At 35.8% G+C, this 20,184-nt stretch overlaps 1 pseudogene; it reads right to left on the bottom strand.

Annotated features, from left to right (window-relative positions):
• Window positions 1-18,887: 18,887 nt before the first annotated feature.
• Window positions 18,888-19,604, bottom strand: LOC109702001 (transmembrane protein 127 pseudogene; annotated as a pseudogene).
• Between the last annotated feature and the right edge of the window lie 580 nt (window positions 19,605-20,184).

Here is a 20,184-nt window from a genome sequence, read left to right as displayed (position 1 = left end):
ATAATATCAAAAGGACCGTGGAGCATGGCTCAAGTGGTAAAGTGGTAAAGTGCTTGTCTAGAAAGCATGAGAGCCTGAATTCAATCTCAAGTACTGAAAATAATAATAGTAGTACTGATAATTTGGTTTGTATTGGAAAGTATCATTTTATTCCCTTTCTAGTCCCCTCAGTTCATTCACCAGCATGGGCATGCTCTGTAAACTTCCTTGGTTTATGCATGTTGAGTAAGTTCAGATTTTTTATTGTTAAAAGGAACGGACATATCAAATTTCACCTTCTGTGGAAATTTAAGTAATTTTTGCTATTCCTCCCATTGAAAGATGGACTCTAATTCCTTTTACCTTGAATCATGTTGACTTTAATCATGTGCTTGATCAATAGGATAAAGCAGAAGTGAATTTCTTGGATATCTGCAGCTAGATTAAAAGAAGTCCTGAAGTTTCTAATGAATTTCTACAAGCACTTTGCCGTGGACCCCTGGGTTGCCTTGTGAACCCAGCTGGAGAAATTGCACGTTGAGACCCTTAGAGGAAAAAGGTTTCAACTCAGCCAACCCTTCCAGCTATTGATTCTGAAGAATCATTTATAGGTCAGAAAAGACACACTAGATTTCAAGCTAGAGCCACCTAGAATACTGACTGAACTCCAGTTGACAGAACATGAACCAAAGAATCGCCAAGTGATTCTTCTTTCCATGTCAGAAATATTGATCCACACAATATTGTCTTAAACATTTACGTTTTGGAGCAGTTAATCATGTAGCAATAGCAAACCAGAATATCATTTTCTAAGGAGGACACTGTTCTGCTCAGCTAGTATTGGATAGCTTAGAGAGTAAACAAAATTCATGCAGCAAAGAGAGGCTATAATTCTGTGTATGTGAAAAGATGAAAAAAGTAGAGGGAAAGGCATGGAAAGAGCAAGTAGATCTGAAAGAAAGGTCACAGAAATATATAATGTTTAGTGAACAAGGAAGTCAGAGATGAGCGAAAGATTTAAACAACTGCCATGAGTGGAACCTGTGCAACAAGAAACGCTTAATGTTTTTTAAAAAGTTGTGCTTTGTGATGTGCTATGTCATCATTTACTAAGTATTCTGTCAAAATAACTGTAAAGATTTCCATAGCTTTCCAGTGCATCAGGAATACATACGTATATAGATATATACATAATATTAATATATTTTACATATGCATGTATATGAATATGAATATATGTGAATATATGCTCAAACTAGATTTAACATGAAACCAAGAAGACAGATTTATTTATGCTATGCTTAATTTTTTGCACTAAACATTCTTATGAAACATAGAAATGCAAAAATATGCTAGAACTGAGGGTCTTAACTTAGGGTTAGAAGTTAAGATCTTAAAACAACTGCTATTTACAGTTCATTGATTCATCAGAAGTACTAGCTTACTGACATTTCTATAACTATATAGTTATAAATGCAGATTTAGATATATTTTAATTTCCATTATATATAATGGAAATTTATATATATATTATATATATATGTAATGAAATACATGTTTATATACACATACATAAAACTGATGTTTATACATATACATTACCCACACATATATTTGTACAGCTTTTATGTTTTTCTGTCATTTATTCTTTTTCTCTACTTGTGTCACTATTGAGGTTTTTAATTGTGACTTTATACAGAATAATTCTAAATATTATATGGAAATAAGCTCTTAGGTTTTAAGATTTGTTTTTAGCTTGATAATTTCTCTGCATTTTTTATGGTTTCAACTTCACTTTTACTTTGCTTTTCCTTCTTATCATGAACACATAAAGCTAATCAAGACATTGAGCAAGGAGAAATAGATTCCACCTAACACTGCATTGGATAAACCTTGCTCGTGTCTCCTGTTCAGCTGTCACAGCCCATCCTTCTTCTCCTACTACACATTCGTCTGCTGGTAACTTATCTCCCAGAGCACCTTAGCCCTCCTTATCTCACATACAAACCTTGTCTGTGGACTCTGTTCTCTCACTTATCCCCATTTTGCTATGTGTCTAATCATTGGAAAGGGTATAGATTTAAATTGATTCTTTTAAATGAGTGAGTAAATCAAGTACACATGCAATCTAACAATGATAATTTTTCCTAATCATGAAAAGAAACACACACACAGAGTAGTGTGCATTTTCTGCATATTTCTGTTTATGTTTAACAAATTTTGGATTATTGTTTCCTTCAGCTTTAGAATTTGGATGTCTGTCTGCTTGGATTGCCTTTATCTGATTTTTTTTCAACCATTAAAATAGGATATGCAGTGCTTCCAAAATACTAGCTACTGCTGCCTGTTTTGTGATGGGAAGATTAAGATTTATGTTTTGAGGATAAGAGAATTTGTTGAGAATTTTTGTGAAAAAAATCTATACAAAATAGTTATGAGATTTTTGTTAGAAAATCATAATTTATGAAGTCAAAATGATACCACAAAATATATATTACTAGTGCTAAATATTTCCCAGGCAAGGAAATTATCCATGTGTATCTTAAATATATGTAAAATCCAGTAGCAGAAAATTACCTTGAGAGTCTATTTCCTCAGACTGCTTGTGGTACCAACTACTGTTTCTATCAGGAGCCAGACAGATCCAGTGATGGAAAGAATACTTGGCAGTGGTGTAGGTAGAATTAAGAGAACAGTAAGATTATCTGAAAGGCATTACCACACTCAGAATTGAAGGAACAAGGGGAGAAAATTGTATACAAATGTATCCTGAGAGCTGAAGTAGATGGAAGGTGGCCTTCTGGTGGAAACTAATGTTACTGAAAAAGATACTTTTGGGAAAGGCACTTAAACTGGAATGCTACAATTTTTTTTTTTTCATTTCACCTCTTTTAAATTGAGCAACAAGTTTCAGGGAGTTGTGTGCTATCACTAACTTGACTTAAAACATATAATTTATTGAATTGCATGAAGTAGCTTAATGAGAGTCAGATTCAGATTTTGATTTAGGTAATTACTCATGATCATAGCCCCTTTTTCTATTTTCTTGAAAATACTGACAAAAATTTCAAAAAAATGCAGTTTATTGAGGTATAATAGGAATATTTTAATTGGTGTGTCAAAAGCAATGTAATTCTCAGGAATTATTCCTGTATTGATTCCCAAAAAAATCATTAATGGGTTCGAAGTCATGAACATTATTTCATTCCTTTGAAACTGAGAACATTACAAATGATCAACTGTTCTTACCACTCTTTTTTTTCCTTTGGAATATACTTGGTACATTAATGTACAAGTACCACATACTAAGATGAGGTCAAGTGCAAAGCATAAATTTTCTTGCCTCTAAAAATTCAAGCATCTCAATAATCATACTTTTTGATATTAATTTATCATCAGATTGCTTCTTTAGCAGTGGCAATCTTGCAAGCTAATAATTACACACCACAAATTCTATCCAACCTTAAAAGTTAATTTTCTTATTCATTTTTTCCTTTTTATTAGCACACACACAGAATTTGATTCACATTTTTATTCAATACAACTGCTTGGTGATTTGTTTGATTTTTCACATTGAAGACAAGGTTTATACTGGTCTAAACAAATAGTTTTGAGCAGCTTTTTTATACCAAGCATGAGGCAAGTTATTGTAGAGGCAAAAAAAATAATTACCAGTATAGAATTGGTGCAATTATCACAAAATGAAGTTGAATTTGTATATGTAAGGTTGCTAGAATTATTTTCTTACATGTTTATATTCTTCAAATCCATCTACATTTATAGAAGTTTATCACATGTAAAAATAGTTCAGGTCTTAGAGTCAACCATCCCATCTTTCTCAGAGTCTGATAGGCATGCTTCTGGACAAAAATAGAGTTTTCTGTTGTGTACTTTTCTAAGTTTCTTATACCAGCATTTTAACAGTCCTGTGAATCATAACAGTAAAATCATATTTTATTTCTCATTCTCTCCTTTGACTTTGTCATTCAGCTTATCACTCCTTGTCATCTTGCCCTTTGGGACATGGCTGAGGTGCACTCATTATTCACACTGCCACAGTCTTTATCTAGAATTCATTTACCTTGTGCCAGGCCTTCTGCAACAGCCTTCAAGATAGAGCCCTCTCTCCAACCCCTCTCCTATCCAATTTATTCAGCCCTCAGCACCTGGAATTGTTTTCCTCAAAGTAACATGACCTCCTTTCTCATTATCCTGAAGAAGTTGCCAGTCTTGTTTGTCCTCAAGCTAACTTTTTGATCCTTGCCTTCTAGGTGTTTGACCTTTAAGTCCACTATTACCTTACCTTTTTCACTCTTACTTACATGCTCAGCTCTTTTAGGACAGACTCTATGAACACCTAGGCACTTACCTTACTTAGTAAGGTATTTAGGTGTTCTTTTTCTTTTGCAATTTACCATCACTTTTACTCTTTCAAAATTCTTCCCCAGGCTGTTTCTTCACATTGCTTCCCTCCAAAAGGTTTGTGTATTTTAATAATTTATTTCTGTTCAAAATTTTATTTTACATGTCTCTAAAGAGCCAACAACTGAATTTCTTTTATATAGACTATAGAAATTATTAATAAATGTGAGGAAAAGCAGCATTAAAATCTAATCAGATTAATCAAATTTTAACCAGTCACCTACCATGCATTGTAAAATGATTGTTAAATTCCCATCTACTCCAAATTAGGTCTGTACTCTAATAACATTGGAATATTTAATCTAAGTTTTCTTCTTCTGCTGTGTTGTAAACTTTTTTTTTGTTTTTTGGAAAAGCTTCACTCCTATTGTATTACCTAGCAATATTCATACATCTTGATAGGAATGGCGTCTGTTGAATCCCTTGCTGTGGTTATTAAGCTTCAGATATAGTTTGCTACTTTACATTTTAGAAATAAACACATGAAATCAGATCTTCAAAGAATACTAGACTGTAGTGTTTTCAGGGGTGGCATATGTATTAAAGATTACAAAGAGGTACCCTGACTTACTTTTGTCTTCTGATCTTTTTATGTGACAATTTTCATGTGCTGGGCTGAATTCAAATCCTCTAAAATGGCTTTGACTCAAGTTAGATATTGAAAGAAAGTCTTCTACAAATTTGAGGGTCTTACTTGGCCAGCTTCCTTCACTTCAACCTCAGATTTGTGGTTTATAAAGCAGCCTAGAAATTGAATAGAAGCCTTTCATTTTCTCTGTAGCATAAGGTGATCATGTAGTCTGAAACAAACCTTGAGAAATGTTCTTCCTGAGGAACTGTTATGTTATGTCTGGCTGTGAGTAGCTGAGCTGAGCATTTTGAATAATAATGATAGGGATAATAAAAACAATAACTACCATTTATCACTCACCTTCTATACATGATTGACCTCCCACAGAGAGTTTTACAATGAGGGTCTCTAATACTGCTTTGCACAGATTACAACATTTAATCCTTATAAAACTCCTAATGAGACCATTTAACAGGCAAAGAAACTGAAGTGTTGAAAGGTTAAATAATTTAGAAAAGATTACAATGTAAGTGCTTAAACAAGATTTATCTGTTTCCAAACTCCAGTTCATAAAAGGTATACTAGAAAGCCAAAATATTGGACTTCTCTGGACATGGTGATTTATGGGGAGAACAGAAAAAAATATTTGAGTGCACTACTGCTGGAAATTCTAAGCACTTAGCAACAGCATATGATTAGCATAGCAATAAATACTCAACTTGGGAATGTGAAAAGATAAAATTGCAGCAAGTCTACTTTTGAAGATTTTAATTGCCTTTATTTGCAATTCCAGAATCAGGCAGTAGTCCAGGCCAAAAAATGGTTCAGCATATTTGGCCCCCACAAATGGAAAGGTTGTATTTACAGCCAGAGAAAAGGGAGTGATAAACAGCAGATGAAAGTTAGATTCAGAGACAGCATCATTGGCTACAGCTTGCATCTGTCTTATTTGAACGTGGCTCAAACAGTTGGCTGTTTTTGATTAACTGACATCCAGCTGTTTGTTAAGAGAGTGGGTCACATTCTGTTTACGCATAACATTATACTTTAGTTTACTATGTATGGAGAAATCTTTACATCCAGCTTACATACATATGGAAGCAGCTTTGGGACAAATTTAATCCATTTTAACAGAGAATAATTATGGGTTTGAGAGGGAAAGAGAATGCAGCAGAACAAAATTAAACAAATGAGTTAATTGGTTATATTTTGATATATTAACACACATACAGCCAACAAAATATATGAAGTTCCTAAAATATACTCAACAAATATATGCTTCTTTTATGAGAGTAACCATGTGTATTGCTTCTTTGAAATGTTTGATATTACTTCAACCACATATTGAATACCCAGGCACACACACCAGATATTTGGTTGATAATTACTGATGCCTAGAAATAGGAATAAGAAGGAGAAAAATTCTATATCTATACAAGCATTTTTGTTAAATTTTTCTGACAGCTCTATTGATGAAATAATCTATGTTCTGAATTATTTGGAAAGCTGCATTTTAAGTTTTCTGTTAAAACCACTGTATTAAATAAGCATATCATAAAAATGACTGAGTAGAGGTGAAGAAAAATTAAAGTAAAAATATTTACCCCTGTGTTACTTTTTATATTCCATAATGAGAAATGAAACTAACCATTAAATTTAATTAGCAGTCACTTTAATGCACTCTACAAGAGTCAATTATGATGTGACCTTTGTACAAGTAGAGCATAACTTCTGTATTATGATTCATTCTCTATGACAAACTTTTAAAATGAACCAAAACCTGTGGTGCAGAATCAGTGATTCTGTGTTCTTTAACTCTGTAGCTTAGAGGTGATATAGGACAAAATTATTTGCAAACATGAAATTGATTTTCACCTTTATTTTTGCTATACAGGGCTTTGAATGAGGGGCCTTACAACACAGGTGGCTCTACTACTTGAGCCATTCTGCCAGCCATTTTTTGCTCTGGTAAATTCTCATGTTTTTGCCCAAAGGCTAGCCTCAGACCACAGTCCTTCTTCCTATGGTCTTCTATGTAGCTGAGATGACAGGTGTGTACTACCACATGCAGCTGGTTTGTTGAGATGGGCTGTCACTAATGTTTTTGCCCAGGTTGGTCTCAAACCACAATCTTGATTTTCTCCTTCAGTAGCTGATGTTAACCCATCTCTATGAGTACTCATTCACACAAGGACTTAAAAAAATTACAAGCATCTAAAAATTATCTCATGTGTCATACTAATAGAATTTATTTTGTTTTCACATTCCATAGTTGAATACTGTTTCTAATTTTTGTGAGCTTAATGAAAGTTTTTAAGTCATAATTGACAACTCTTCTTTCAATTCCTGAGTAAACACACTTCTTACAACAAAAATCTATCATGTGCTTCTTTTTCTCTTTCTATTCCTGTCATTCTCTGTTGCTTTATGTGTGTGTATTTGTGTATGTGATAGCATCTGTGTTGTTTAAATAAGAACCCAATCTATATTTCTATAGTTCCAAAAGTTTATTTCTTAGAAGTAAGGAAGTTATCTTGAAAATCACACTATGTTGTTTAGGATATGATGAAGCAACATAGCGTAGCCAGTGCAAGAGCTCCCTATGACTAGAGGAAAAATAATTTTAGGAAGACAGTGACAAAAGTAGTATTGAACTATAAGCAATAATATAAAATAAATATGCAGGCTAATATAGATATATATGACCAAATGAATTAATAAAGGTAGAGAAGATTCAGATCTCCAGTTCAAAATAATTCTACATAGATTATATAGATTCTCCACTTTAGTTGAGTGGAAGCATAACTCACATGTTCCTTAATGGTGAGCTGCACACAGTGGTATTTTTCCAAGGAGCATAGAGTGGAAGAATTGGAAGAAACAGCCTTATGGAGAAAATGGACAATCACTACTTCAGCCAAGTATCAAGTTTGACACCAATGGTCATAAATCATCTTGGTATTGTATGTACCCTTGACATGATATGACAAAAATGGCATTTTATTTCTGTAATATCCTTCCTTAAAACCTACAGTCCTAGTGTAGTAATGAGAAAAACATTAGATAAATTCCAATAGGGGGACTGTGTGACATATGACCCAGTACTCATCATAATAGTCAAGATCATCAAAAAACAATGACAGTCTCAGAAATTATTTCAGTCAAGAAGACCTAACAAAATATAACTAGGGGTGATATCATATCATAAATTTGAAAAATGATATCTTAATATCAATGGATTTTATTTAATACTAATATATCAACATTGGTTCATTAGTAGTAAGAAATGTGTCATTTTAATGCACAATGTCATTAATAAGGAAAACTGTGTGAGAAAGGGGATATATAAAAATTCTGTACTATGTGCCTAGTTTTTCTATAAATACTAAAATGATTTTAAAAATAAAATAAAAAGTATTAGTGACTTGAAGATACTACTAAAAATTCAAATTTTATTTACATTTTCACTTTTATAATCTTACATTGCATCATCAAAATTAGAAGAACATATCTTTAACCAATGTGAAATTTATGTAACTCAGAACATTGAAGTGTTAAGAGACCTGATATATCATTCATATAGAACAAAGACTCTCCATATGGGGCTCATATTGCATGTCTGCACTTGTCATCAGATTCTTGCAAGATTTGTTGACCAAGAAACTGTTTGAAACTGTTTAGTTAGCCAGTATTCCCAATATTTGTTTTCATAGTTTTCTTAAATTAGTTATTAGCTAATCTACTCATGAATAAAAGTACCATTGTAAATTAATGTGGAAGTAATATCTTTTAAAAAAATGGATCCAGGTATCCTTTTACTGAGAAAACCCTCAGTGGTAGTAAATGTTATTGATAGGCCTCTTTAGAATGGGTGCAGGTGAAAAATATGTGATTTCCTTGCTAACTACACCAAGGCAGACAGTGAACTCTTCTGAATAAACCAATAGGTGAAATATTGGAAATGAAAGGTTAAAGAGAAAAATGAGGGAAAGGAAGAAGTTAGAAAAGAGAAAGAAAGAGATCAAGATGAAGAATAGGGTGCTGGAGAGCCTCGTATCCTGGACTATAGAGTGCATTAAATGCCGACTAAAAACTTTCCAGGGCAAGATAGACAGATCTACCAGTAAAGGCAGTAGTATTTGTACTGTCCTAGAAAATATCCTCTTTTTATGACACTTGACATTATGGAAAATGAAGCAATCTGCAATGACAAATTCTACAAATGTAAATATCTAATGGTATGTAACCGCTTGTACCTGTTAGATATTTTTTCAAAATTCACCTCATTTTAAGAACTCTTTTTAATGCTGGGGATTAAACCCAATAAAATTCACCTTACTTTAATAATATGTGTTGAAGGTAACTAACATATTCAAAAATACACATTCTAATGTTCCATACTGATGCATTGTTTTATATTCACTGAAATTTAACCACCCTCTGCCATACAAATATGATGTGTAACAATCATATTTTCATTTATTTGACTTAACCATATCATTGATGTTAAGTCTACTTTTGTTTTTTCTTCCTTTCCCTACAACATTTAGAACTACCCATTACATTGTAATCTGACTGATTTTTTTCAGGATTATTGTAGAAAAGAGAAGGAAAATTTCAAATGGGAACTAATAAACACATGGAAATTACCTTTAGGAAATCTGTCTCTTCATTTCTACCTTGAAATTTAATACATTCCTCAGGTTGTTATGGAATTTTCTGAGATATTCTTATTTACATTTAATCAACAAATGATATTTTTACTGCTATAAAATTTATGAAAATCAATGACTCATTTTATTCTGAAACATACCTAGATTGCAGTTTAAAAACCACTAACTAGATAATCCATGAAGAAATACTTTCTTTAATGAGCCTAGTTTTTTGTTCATATTTACCTTATTCAAATGCAGTGTGGCAGTGCTCCATTAACTTCATGTGTTCTGTTTTGTAAAAGCCGATTGAAATCACATTTATGTAATTTCAGACAAATCAGTAGTGTAATTTTCTTTTATTGTTGTGCTGGGTGGGGGTACATTATGGCATTTGCAAAATTTCTTACAATATATCAAATATATCATACTGGAAATCACCCCTTCCACCATTCTCCTTCATATCCTCTTCCCTTATTCCTGGAACAACGGTTTCAACAGGTATCATTTTTCCATTTATATACATGTGTACACAGCATTAGCACTATATTCAGCTTCCTGCACTCTTTCTCCACCTCCTACCCCCTCCCATTGGTACCAACCCCCTCAGGCAAAACCTGTTTAAAAGTTTTATATTCATTCTTGTATAGAGAGTACGTCAATCATATTCACCTTCTTAAAATTCTTTTTTTAACCTCCCCCTCCTGTATGTGACTTCCACTTAGCATGAACTATTTTTCATAATATTTCTGTATTTTTCTTAGGTATATATGCTACATATGAAAGAAAATATGTGGATTTTGAAAAGCCTTCTGAACCTGGCTAACTTCACTTAAGATGATGTTCTCCAGATCTACCCATTTAGCAACAAACAGCAAAATTTCATTCTTTTTTTGTGGCTGAATAAAATTCCTTCATATATAAAAACCACATTTTCTAAATGCATTCATCAGTACTGGAGTATAATGGCTCAGCTATTGTGAATGATGCTGCAGTAAAGATGGTCGTGCAGATGCCTTTATTATAACCTGACTTACATTCCTTAAGAGTGCAATTGCTGGATCATATGGTGGTACCATTGTTAGTTTTTGGAGGGTTCTCCATACTGTTTTCCACATTGGTTATACTAATTTGCATTCCCACCAGCAGTGTATAAGGGTTCCTTTTCCACCACAACCTCATCAACATTTGCTGTTGTTTGTGTTATTGATGGTAGCAATAGAAACAGGAGTGAGGTGGAAATCTTAATGTGGTTTTGATTTGCATTTCTCTTATGAACTGGGATACTGAGCATGTCTTCATGTGTTTTTTTAGCTGTATGGACTTCTTCCTTTGAAAAGAGCACTGTTCAATTCACTTACCCACTTGTTCATTGGAGCATTGAACTTTAATGAGTTTAGGTTTTTAAGCTCTCTGTGTATTCTGGTTATTAGTTCCTTATCAGATATACAGCTGGCAAAAATTTTCTTCTATTCTGTAGGCAGTCTCTTGGATTTAGTCACCATTTCTTTTGTTGTGCAAAAAAGCCTTTTAACTTCATGTAACCTTATTTTCCAATCCTTTCTGTTAATTGCTGAGCCATTTGAATTCTATGTATGAAGTCACTGCCTATGCCTATTAATTCCACTGTATTCCCTGCACCTTTCTGCATTAGTTTCAAATTTTCAGGTCTTATATTAAGGTTCTTAATTCACATTGAGTTGATATTTCTACAGGGTGAAAGACAAGGATCTAGTTTCAATATTCAGCATGCAGATACTCAGTTTTCCCAGCAAAATTTGTTGAAGAGGATTTCTTTTCTCCATCATATGTTTTTGGAGTGTTTGTCAAAAATCAGGTGGGCATGGCTGCATGGATTCATATCTGGGCATCTACTCTGTTCCACTGGTCTTCATATCTGTTTTGGTGCCAGTACCATGCTGTTAAAATTGCTATGCTCTCTAGTATAGTTTGAAGTCAGGTATTGTGATACCTCCAGCATTGCTCCTTTGGGTCAATATTGCTTGGCTACTTGCTGTTTTTTGTGCTGCCAAATGAATTTCAGGGATGATTTTTCAATGTCTGTGATGAATGTCAATGGAATTTTGATAAGAATTGCTAGCAAATATGTAGATTTCTTTTGGTATTATAGTAATTTTCACAACATTGATTTATCGATCCATGAGCATAGGAGATGTTTCCATCTTCTCTACTCTTTGATTTCTTTCTTCAAGGGTTTATAGCTTTCCTTGTAGAGATCCTTCACATCCTTTGATAAGTTTATTCCTATGTATTTTATTTTTTGAGGCTATTATAAATGAAATTATTTTCCTATAGTCTTTTTCAGTCTATTCATTATTGGTATATAGAAAGGCTACTTGTTTTTATAAATTGATTTTATATCCTGCTGAAACTCCTTATGGTGTCAAGGAGTTTTTGGGTAGATTTTTGGGTCTTGTAGGTATAAAATCATGTCACCTGCAAATAGGGATGATTTGACTTCTTCCTTTCAAATTTGTATTCCTTTCATTTTTCTTCCTGTCTTATTGTTCTGGCTAAGTAATCCCAGACTATGTTGAATAAGAGTGGACAGAGTGGACTCCCTTGTCTCATTCCTAACATTAGAGGAAATGGTTTCAGTTTTTCCCTATTTAATATGATGTTGGCTATAGGCTTGTCATATATAGCTTTTATTATGTTGAGGTACATTCCTTCTATTCCTAGTTTCATCAGAGCTTTTATCATGAAGGATGTTGAATTTTGTGTAAGGCTTTTTCTGCATCTATTGGGATTATCAAGTGGCTTTTGTCTTTGCTTCTATTAATATACTTTATTACAGTTAATTAGTTGCATATGTTGAGCCATTCCTGCATCCCTGGGATAAACCGACTTGATCATGGTATATATCTTTTTGATATGCTGTTGAATTTGGCTTGCCAAAATTTTATTGAGTATTTTTGCATCTATGTTCATTAAAGATATTGGCCTGTAACTCTCTTTGTTTTGTTTGGTTTAGGGATGAGTGTAATACTGGCTTCCTAGAAGGAGTTTGGCAGTGTTCCTTCCCTTTCTATTTTATGGAAAAGTTTGAGGAGTGTTAGTGTAGTTCTTATTTTAGTGTTTAGTAGAATTCAGCAAGGAATTTGTCAGGTCCTGGACTTTTCTTTTTTGGGAGACCCTTTCTTGCTGTTTTGATTTCCTTGCATGTTATAGATCTATTTAGGTGAGTATATCCTCTTAATTCAGTTTTAGATGATCATATGTATCTTGAAATTTGTCCATTTCTTTTATATTTTCCAATTTATTTGAATATAAGTTTTCAAATTAGTCCCTAGTGATTCTCTGGATTTCCTTGGTGTTTTGTTATCTCCCCTGTTTCATTTCTAATTTTATTAATTTGGGTCTTTTCCCTCCTTATTTTAGTCAAATTTGCCAGGAGTTTGTGAATTTTATCTTTTCCAGAAGCAACTTTTTGTTTCATTGATTCTTTGTTTGGTTTTATTTATTTATTGTTTCGGTCTTTATTTCATTGATTTCAGTCCTTATTTTTATTATTTTTCTATTTCCAGTTGTTTTAGGTTTAGCTTATTCTTGTTTCTAGGAGTTTGAAATGCAGCATTACATTGTTTATTTGAGATCTTTCTGTGTTTTTAGTATATGCACTCATGGCTTTAAACTTTCCCCTTAGGACTGCTTTTGATGTGTCCCATAGGTTCTGATTGTGCTTTCATTCTCATTAAATTCCAGGAACTTTTTGATTTCCTCCCTATTTCTTTCATGATCCACAGATCATGGACCAATGTGTTGATCAGTCTCCAGTTGTTTCAATTTTGTTTGCTGTTTCTTTTGTTGTTGAGTTCTTGTTTTATTGTGGTGGTCAGATATTATTATATTGTGGTGGGCAGAGTGTTATTTCAAATTTGTTATATTTGTTAAGCAAGTTTTTTGACCTAAAATATGGTCTGTTTTGGAGAAGTTTCCATGGGCTGCTGAGAAGAATGTATATTGTACTGCTGCAGGATGGAATACACTGTAGAAGTCTGTCAGGTCCATTTGATCTGTGGTAGTACTCAATTCTAGAGTTTCTATGTTGATTTTTTTGGATGACCTATCTATTGGTAAGAGAGGAGTACTGAAGTCTCCCACCACCACTGTGTTGGGATCTATCTTTTTTTTCTAAGTCCAGTAGTATATGTTTAATGAAGTTGGGTACACCCACTTTGGATAAACAGAACTTAATAACTGTTATTTCTCCTTGATGTATTGTTGTTTTTATTATGAAGCAATCTTTTTTGTCTGTTCTAATTGTGCATTTGAAGTCTATTTTATTTGATATAAATATTGCTAGTACCTAACTGTTTTCAGGGCCATTACCTTGGTAAATCTTCTTCTACCCTTTCACTTTAAGGCAATGTTTGTTTCTGTCTATAAGGTGGGTTTCCTGTAAACCACAGATTTTGACATCTTCCTTTTGGATCCAGTTTGCCATTTGGTGTTTTTAGATGGGGGAGTTGAGGCCATTAGCATTCAGTGTTAATATTGAGAGGTATATGATGATTCCTGTCTTTTATTTGTTTTTGTTGTATAAGGGCTTATGTGTGTGGTACTAATTCTCTGCTACTTTGATCACTTGCCTGCTCTTCTCTTGAGTTTTTGTAATTCCCATCCTTTCATGGCTATGTTTGTATTCATCTACTATTATAGGATTCTTTTCAGAATCTTCTGTAGTGGTGGTTTAATAGTCATGTATTCTTTTTATTCCTGTTTATCATGGAAGATTTTTTATTCCTTCTTCAATTATGAATGATAGCTTTGCTTGGTAGAGTATCCTAGGACTGAAATTGTTTTCTTTCAGTGCTCAAAATACCTTACTCCATTCCCTTCTTGCTTTTAAGTTTTCTGTTGAGAAATCTGTTGTTATTTTGATGGATTTATCTTTATATGTTGTTTGATTTTTCTCTCTTACAGCCTTCAATATAATTTCCTGTACACTGTGCTAATTCTTTTAACTACAATATGCCATGGAGAGGTTCTGGTTTGGTCATGCTTGTTTGGTGTCTTGGAGACTTCCTGTACCTGGATGGGCATCTCTTTCTGAAGATTTGGAGAATTTTTTATCATTATTTTGTTGAATATGTTTCCTATACCTTTGGCTTGTACCTCTTCTCCATCATTGCCCATGATTTACAGGTTTTGTCTTTTGATGAGGTTGCAGAGGTTTTTTGGTGGGGAGGCGTGCAATTTGCTTACCAGGTGTGCTGTGCTATGTAGTTACCTTTAGAGCAGATGATGTGTCCCACTCACTTGGTGGTGTTGCAGTTTTATTCAGCAAAATTGGGTCATCTCCAGTATGGCACAGGCAGGCATGGGTCTGAGGTTCTGTGTCTGTGAATTATAGTAGGTCTGGAACGTATCAGATGTTTCCAGAACTTGTTCTGCTGTTCTGTGCCTTGTGTTTTTGCAAGAGAAGAGAAAAAAAGCCCACCCTCCAAAAAAATGGAAAAACATCTTTCCAATAGGTGAGCCAGCAACTGCCTGTCCACAGTGCCTGGGCTTCCAGGGCTGTTATGTGCTATAAAAAGCTTATTTAAAGGTTTGTTGTTCTACTTTATGTGGACCCTATGTGTTGGAGTTATCTAAGTTGACACAAAAGCCAAGTCACCTGATACCTGCTGCCATGAATCTGAAGTATTCTGGAATTGTGGAGCTCGGAGTTTCAAGGTCCTTCAGCTATCCACCAACTTGGTCCTCTCCAGAGGTATAATTTTCTTAACATAATTAAATTGCAATCTCATGAATACAACTGAAAGTGAATTGATTCAATACCTTTATTTGGAAGGCACAAAGTACATTCTACAAACACAGTTATCCAATGGCGTGAAACATATTTGCATCTGTTAGATACTTCTAAAATTGAGCTTATTTTAAGAATATTTTAAGAATGAAGATTGCTGTAAGAATGTTCAGATTATCAGTAGTTTATTCTTTCTGAAGGGTAGATTATTATTTTTTCTGTACATAATCAAATTACATGATATTTGTTGTTATGTTGATATTATTTAAGATTTAAGATTCTGATTATTTCATTGAACTAGAGATTCTTTAAAATTGAAAATTCTTGTTAAAGGAACAAGTATTAAAATACTTTTTTCTGATCATTTTCTTATACTTTCAGAATTGTATGCAACATTCAGAAACTCAGTTAAAAACCATAAAAAGGCCAAAAGGACACCTTGACTCTCAATTCTGAGATATTCTTCTCACTTTTGACCTTTTCTTGAAAGAAGAACATGGATAACTTTCTAATGATGTATCCATTTCAAATGCTGTAACTATGTGATCAGTAACTTTTGTAAATATACAGGAAGTTCGGCATTCACTTTATAAGAGAAGAAAATGTAAGTTAACATTGTTTCCTTGTCTGAGTTTTTATTTTTTTCCTCCCCAAATCTCAACTATTATTGTAAATGTTTGAAACTGAATATATTTAACTTATATTTAATGATGAAAATTGCTGGAATTTTCTTCTTGATGAGTCTTTTGTAATAAGTAAAGTCATAGAAAATAGAAAAAGGAAAGCACTTCTTGTTAAATAACTTTTAAATGAAAACTTTTAGCACAAAATTTCATACTTTGTTATATCAAATTTTCCTTTAGTATCTCTGGATCATGACACAGCATCAATAAGCTTAGGAAGTCTTTTTCCAATGCCATATTAAAAATATACAGGCTTAGAAATGTCACAAATCCCCTAAACAAAGTAACTGAATGGCAGGGATACATAGGCCTTTCATTATGATGTAACTCCTCAAATGGTACAAATACATAATTCTTTAATTATGATATAAAGAAAGTCCTTTTACATCTGTAATATATTTTTCAACAACTCAGGATCTGATGATTTATAAAATTTTGATACAATGTTTAACTTTACTGAATAAAGAATTTGTATTATTTATTTTCCTATGTAATTTCTGTGATTTTAATTCTTTTTTGACATCCTTTAAGAAATAATAATAGCCTACATAGAGCAAAGTGTATAGCTCATAAGGGCAAAGCTTGATGAATGTTCTCAAGTTAAACTCAAAGTATAAACATCATTCAGATCCCCTTAAACTCACTCAGGACTCCACTTCCCCAAAGCAATCACCAAACTGATTTATCTCACTATGTTTGCTTTATAACTTTATTTTTATTTTATTTTATTTTATTTATTTATTTTTTACATTCTTATTTGTAGTTTGTTTTTTTGTTTTGCCTTTTAATTTTTTTCCTAGAAAAGAAAAACAACCAGGGGAATTTATATGACAAACTATCAGTGTCAGGATGGCAGGGGAAAAGAGAACGTCCAGAGACATGGGAAGATAATGAAAAGTAGGTTCCAAATCACATGAAACAGTCCACAGGGTCATGTCCAGATTCTCATGAGATGACCGTTCACTTTGGCATGCGTGTTTGGTGCCTGGTCTTCTGGCCTGCCCACTCAGACACTCATGGTCAGGCAGAGCTGGCCGTATCTCAGAAATCTACCAATGGCAAGCTCAGGACTTTACAGAAAAACAGACGTAACTTAGCTCCTTGGCTTTGTGCTCAGGTATCACATGGCAGCCTTTCTTGCCTTAGAGAAGAGTCTGGAAGATGGGAGAGTCACCTTGGGGCACACTTTGGCATCATATCACTTGTGTGCAGACATGGTCTTCACCCACACAGGCATCCATGCAGACCTTCCCAGTCAGTCTGGACAAAGAAGGACGGGTACAATACATGACAGTCTCCTTGTAGGCTCAGCTCAATGGCTCCTTGTACGGTGATAGGCTCAACTCCCTATCACCATAAGCATGGGAGGTGATTGAAATCTATCTCCCTTTCAGCTCAGCATTGCATACTGATACCAAAGAAGCTAGGATAGCTTGGCTATCTGGATCCACACTGAAGGTATCTCAAGTTTCACCTACTTTATGTCTCAGGTCTCAGGGCAGAAAATTCAGCAAGACCCGGAAAAAATGGGGTAGCCAGAGTGATGGCCAGGCAAGAAAGACCCAGTAGTACACTGTAAGGCCAGAGTACATTCCAGAAGGGAAGAGGGGCATGCAACAAGCTGTAGCCCCAAGTAGCAGTCTAGGGGACACATTGAGTCAGAAGGATACAGCCAGACCTATCAGTCTGTCAGGATGGTCTTGATACCAAGCTTATGGGCTGCTGGTTGGCGATGCTATGTGGAGAATAGAGGATCCTGCCCTGCTTAGCCTCTGTTCCTGAGCTGAAGCCAGGTTATATCTCAGTGCCACAGTCCTGAGGAGCACCACGCTGGCCAGCCAGCCAGGCCATAGTCCTCAGCCCCTCGGGGGCCACAAGGCTCTGGTCCCACAGGAAGGCCCTAGGGAGCTGCAGTGGCTGGGAGGGAAGGAGCCAGGGCAGAGGTGTGCATTCTGTTGGGAGAGACCCTGGGAGGGGCGGCCAGGAGCTCGAAATGAGCTATGGTCCAAATATTGCAGAGCCATAGGGGGTGGGATACATTTCTGAAAAATAACATACTTGTCCCTATTTTTAAAAGAGAATACAATTGCTGTTGCTTGGTTTTGTTTTTCCTGTTTAAATCGCTTATTTTAAAAGGTGAAGGGACAAGGAAATTGAGTCTCCTTCACTCTGATTCTGTAGAGGCACCATAAGTCTCCTGCCCAGTTCTTCTCTCCAACCTAGCTCCAGCCATAGGAAGCCAGGGCGGGGTGGGGAAAGTATTCCTCTGCTCCCCAAAAGCAATTCCTTCTTCCCAGAAAACCAGAACACATGTGAGGAAAAGTCAAAAGACTAAAGTGCAAGAAATGGGCAGCCTGGGCTGGGACACTCCAAGAATGAATGAGGGATCAGCCCAGAGCTATAGGTGTGAAACAAATGCTGAACCTGGTGAAGTGAGCCTGCAGGTCACAGTTCCCTTTCCCTTGTGCCTTGGTGACACTTCTCTCTGGGACTGTCCACTACCAGCAGCAACCCAAGAAAATTCTCAGTCCCAAAGCTATGACCCATAAGGGAAGGAAATTTGTCTGATCCTCCCCAGTTAGTGACTAGTGACTGTGAAGGGAGCAGAGAGGAGCAAGAGGGAAAGAATGTGTTATGTAAAATCACTTAATCCCAGCTTTCAGGAGCAGGGACACATGGAAAACCCTAAAGACAGTCTTTCCTGGGGAAGGTTTCATGAAGATGGTCAGGGTCCTACTGGTAAGGCCTGCTGGGGGAAGGAGCTCCTCTGAGTGTGAGAGGAGCTGTGACTCAGGGGAAGGGGCTGCCTAGGGTGTGTAGGCAGGGGGTGGCTGGAATTGGTTGATGACCTCATATTCTGCAGGGTAGGGCTCATTCTCCTCCATCTCAGACAGCAGCTCCAGGGCCTGTTCCTCTTCCTCTGTAGGGTAGTGGCACAGGAGATTAGCAGCAGTGGCCAGGATTGAGGCTCCACTAGCTCCTGCCACCAGGTAGAAGCTAACAGCAAAGGTGATGTAGACCTGGGAGCCATGGTACTTTTTATGTTGCTGCTGCTGGGCCAGGATGAGTTCAGAAGCCCAGTAAGAAAAGCTGATGACAGTGGCACACTGCAGGACAGTGAGGATATGGGCAAAGGCATAGAGCCGGGTGATCTTCAGGGCTGGATGCTTGGGCCCGAAGACATCCAGAAGGAATGCAGAGAGACTACACAGGATGCCCAGGAAGCAGAAGGCAGTAATGACCCGCAGGAGCAGCACTGTCTGGGGGTTCATGCAGAAATCTTTCAGCAGGTCCTGGTGCACGTTGCCCAGCACGTCGGAGACCCCCAACTCCTGGCGGGAACAGGTGCCTCCGTGGATGTGCAACCAGGCAGGCTCAGTGAAGGCAGTGCATAGCGCCGTGATGGACAGGGCACCAGGCAGGGCCGAAGCCAGACTACGCTCTGGCTGCTTGGGCAGAGCGCTGCCTCCCGGGCTCCTCCGCCAGCGCCAGCCAGGCAGCCCAGCGCCTCCAGGGGCATACATGCCCAGGGCCGACCACCGTCTTGCGGTCACTGCTGATCACCGCCGACCTCCGCCGGGCGCGCAGAGCCGGTCAGCAGGCCTCAGGGCAGGAATGGTGCCACTCCGGCCTGTCACGGGCTTCTCAGCTGCCGGGGGCCAAGCGATCCCAATAACTTTATTTTTAAATGTATTCACATAAGTTGTAAATATTTCAGTATAGATCTTTTCTTTAGTATTGTATGTATGGATTTCATTTATATTTTCTATAGAGATAACTTGTTCTTTCATATTTTATATGCAATTTTGTATGTGGAAAATCCACAGTTTATCCATTCTAGCATTGATAAACATTGAGGCTGAACTACTAGATATGGTTGTATGAAATTTCTTGAGTATCTTTAGTCTTTTGGTGTACACATGTACACATTTGACAAGTATATGCATATATTTGTTATATCTAGGAATGGGATTTCTGTGTTTACACAGAATGCATAGGTTCTGTTAGGAGGTACTGCCAAAAATTTTACAAGGAAATTTCACCAATTTAGAGTCTTATAAATAGTGTATGAAATTAAAATTAATACATAACTGCACCAACACT

The sequence above is a fragment of the Castor canadensis genome, chromosome 8 (genome assembly GCF_047511655.1).
Source record: "Castor canadensis chromosome 8, mCasCan1.hap1v2, whole genome shotgun sequence".
Classification (NCBI taxonomy): Eukaryota; Metazoa; Chordata; class Mammalia; order Rodentia; family Castoridae; genus Castor; species Castor canadensis.
The sequence above is the reverse complement of the archived record's forward strand: the minus strand, read 5'-3'. Positions and strand labels throughout refer to the sequence as shown.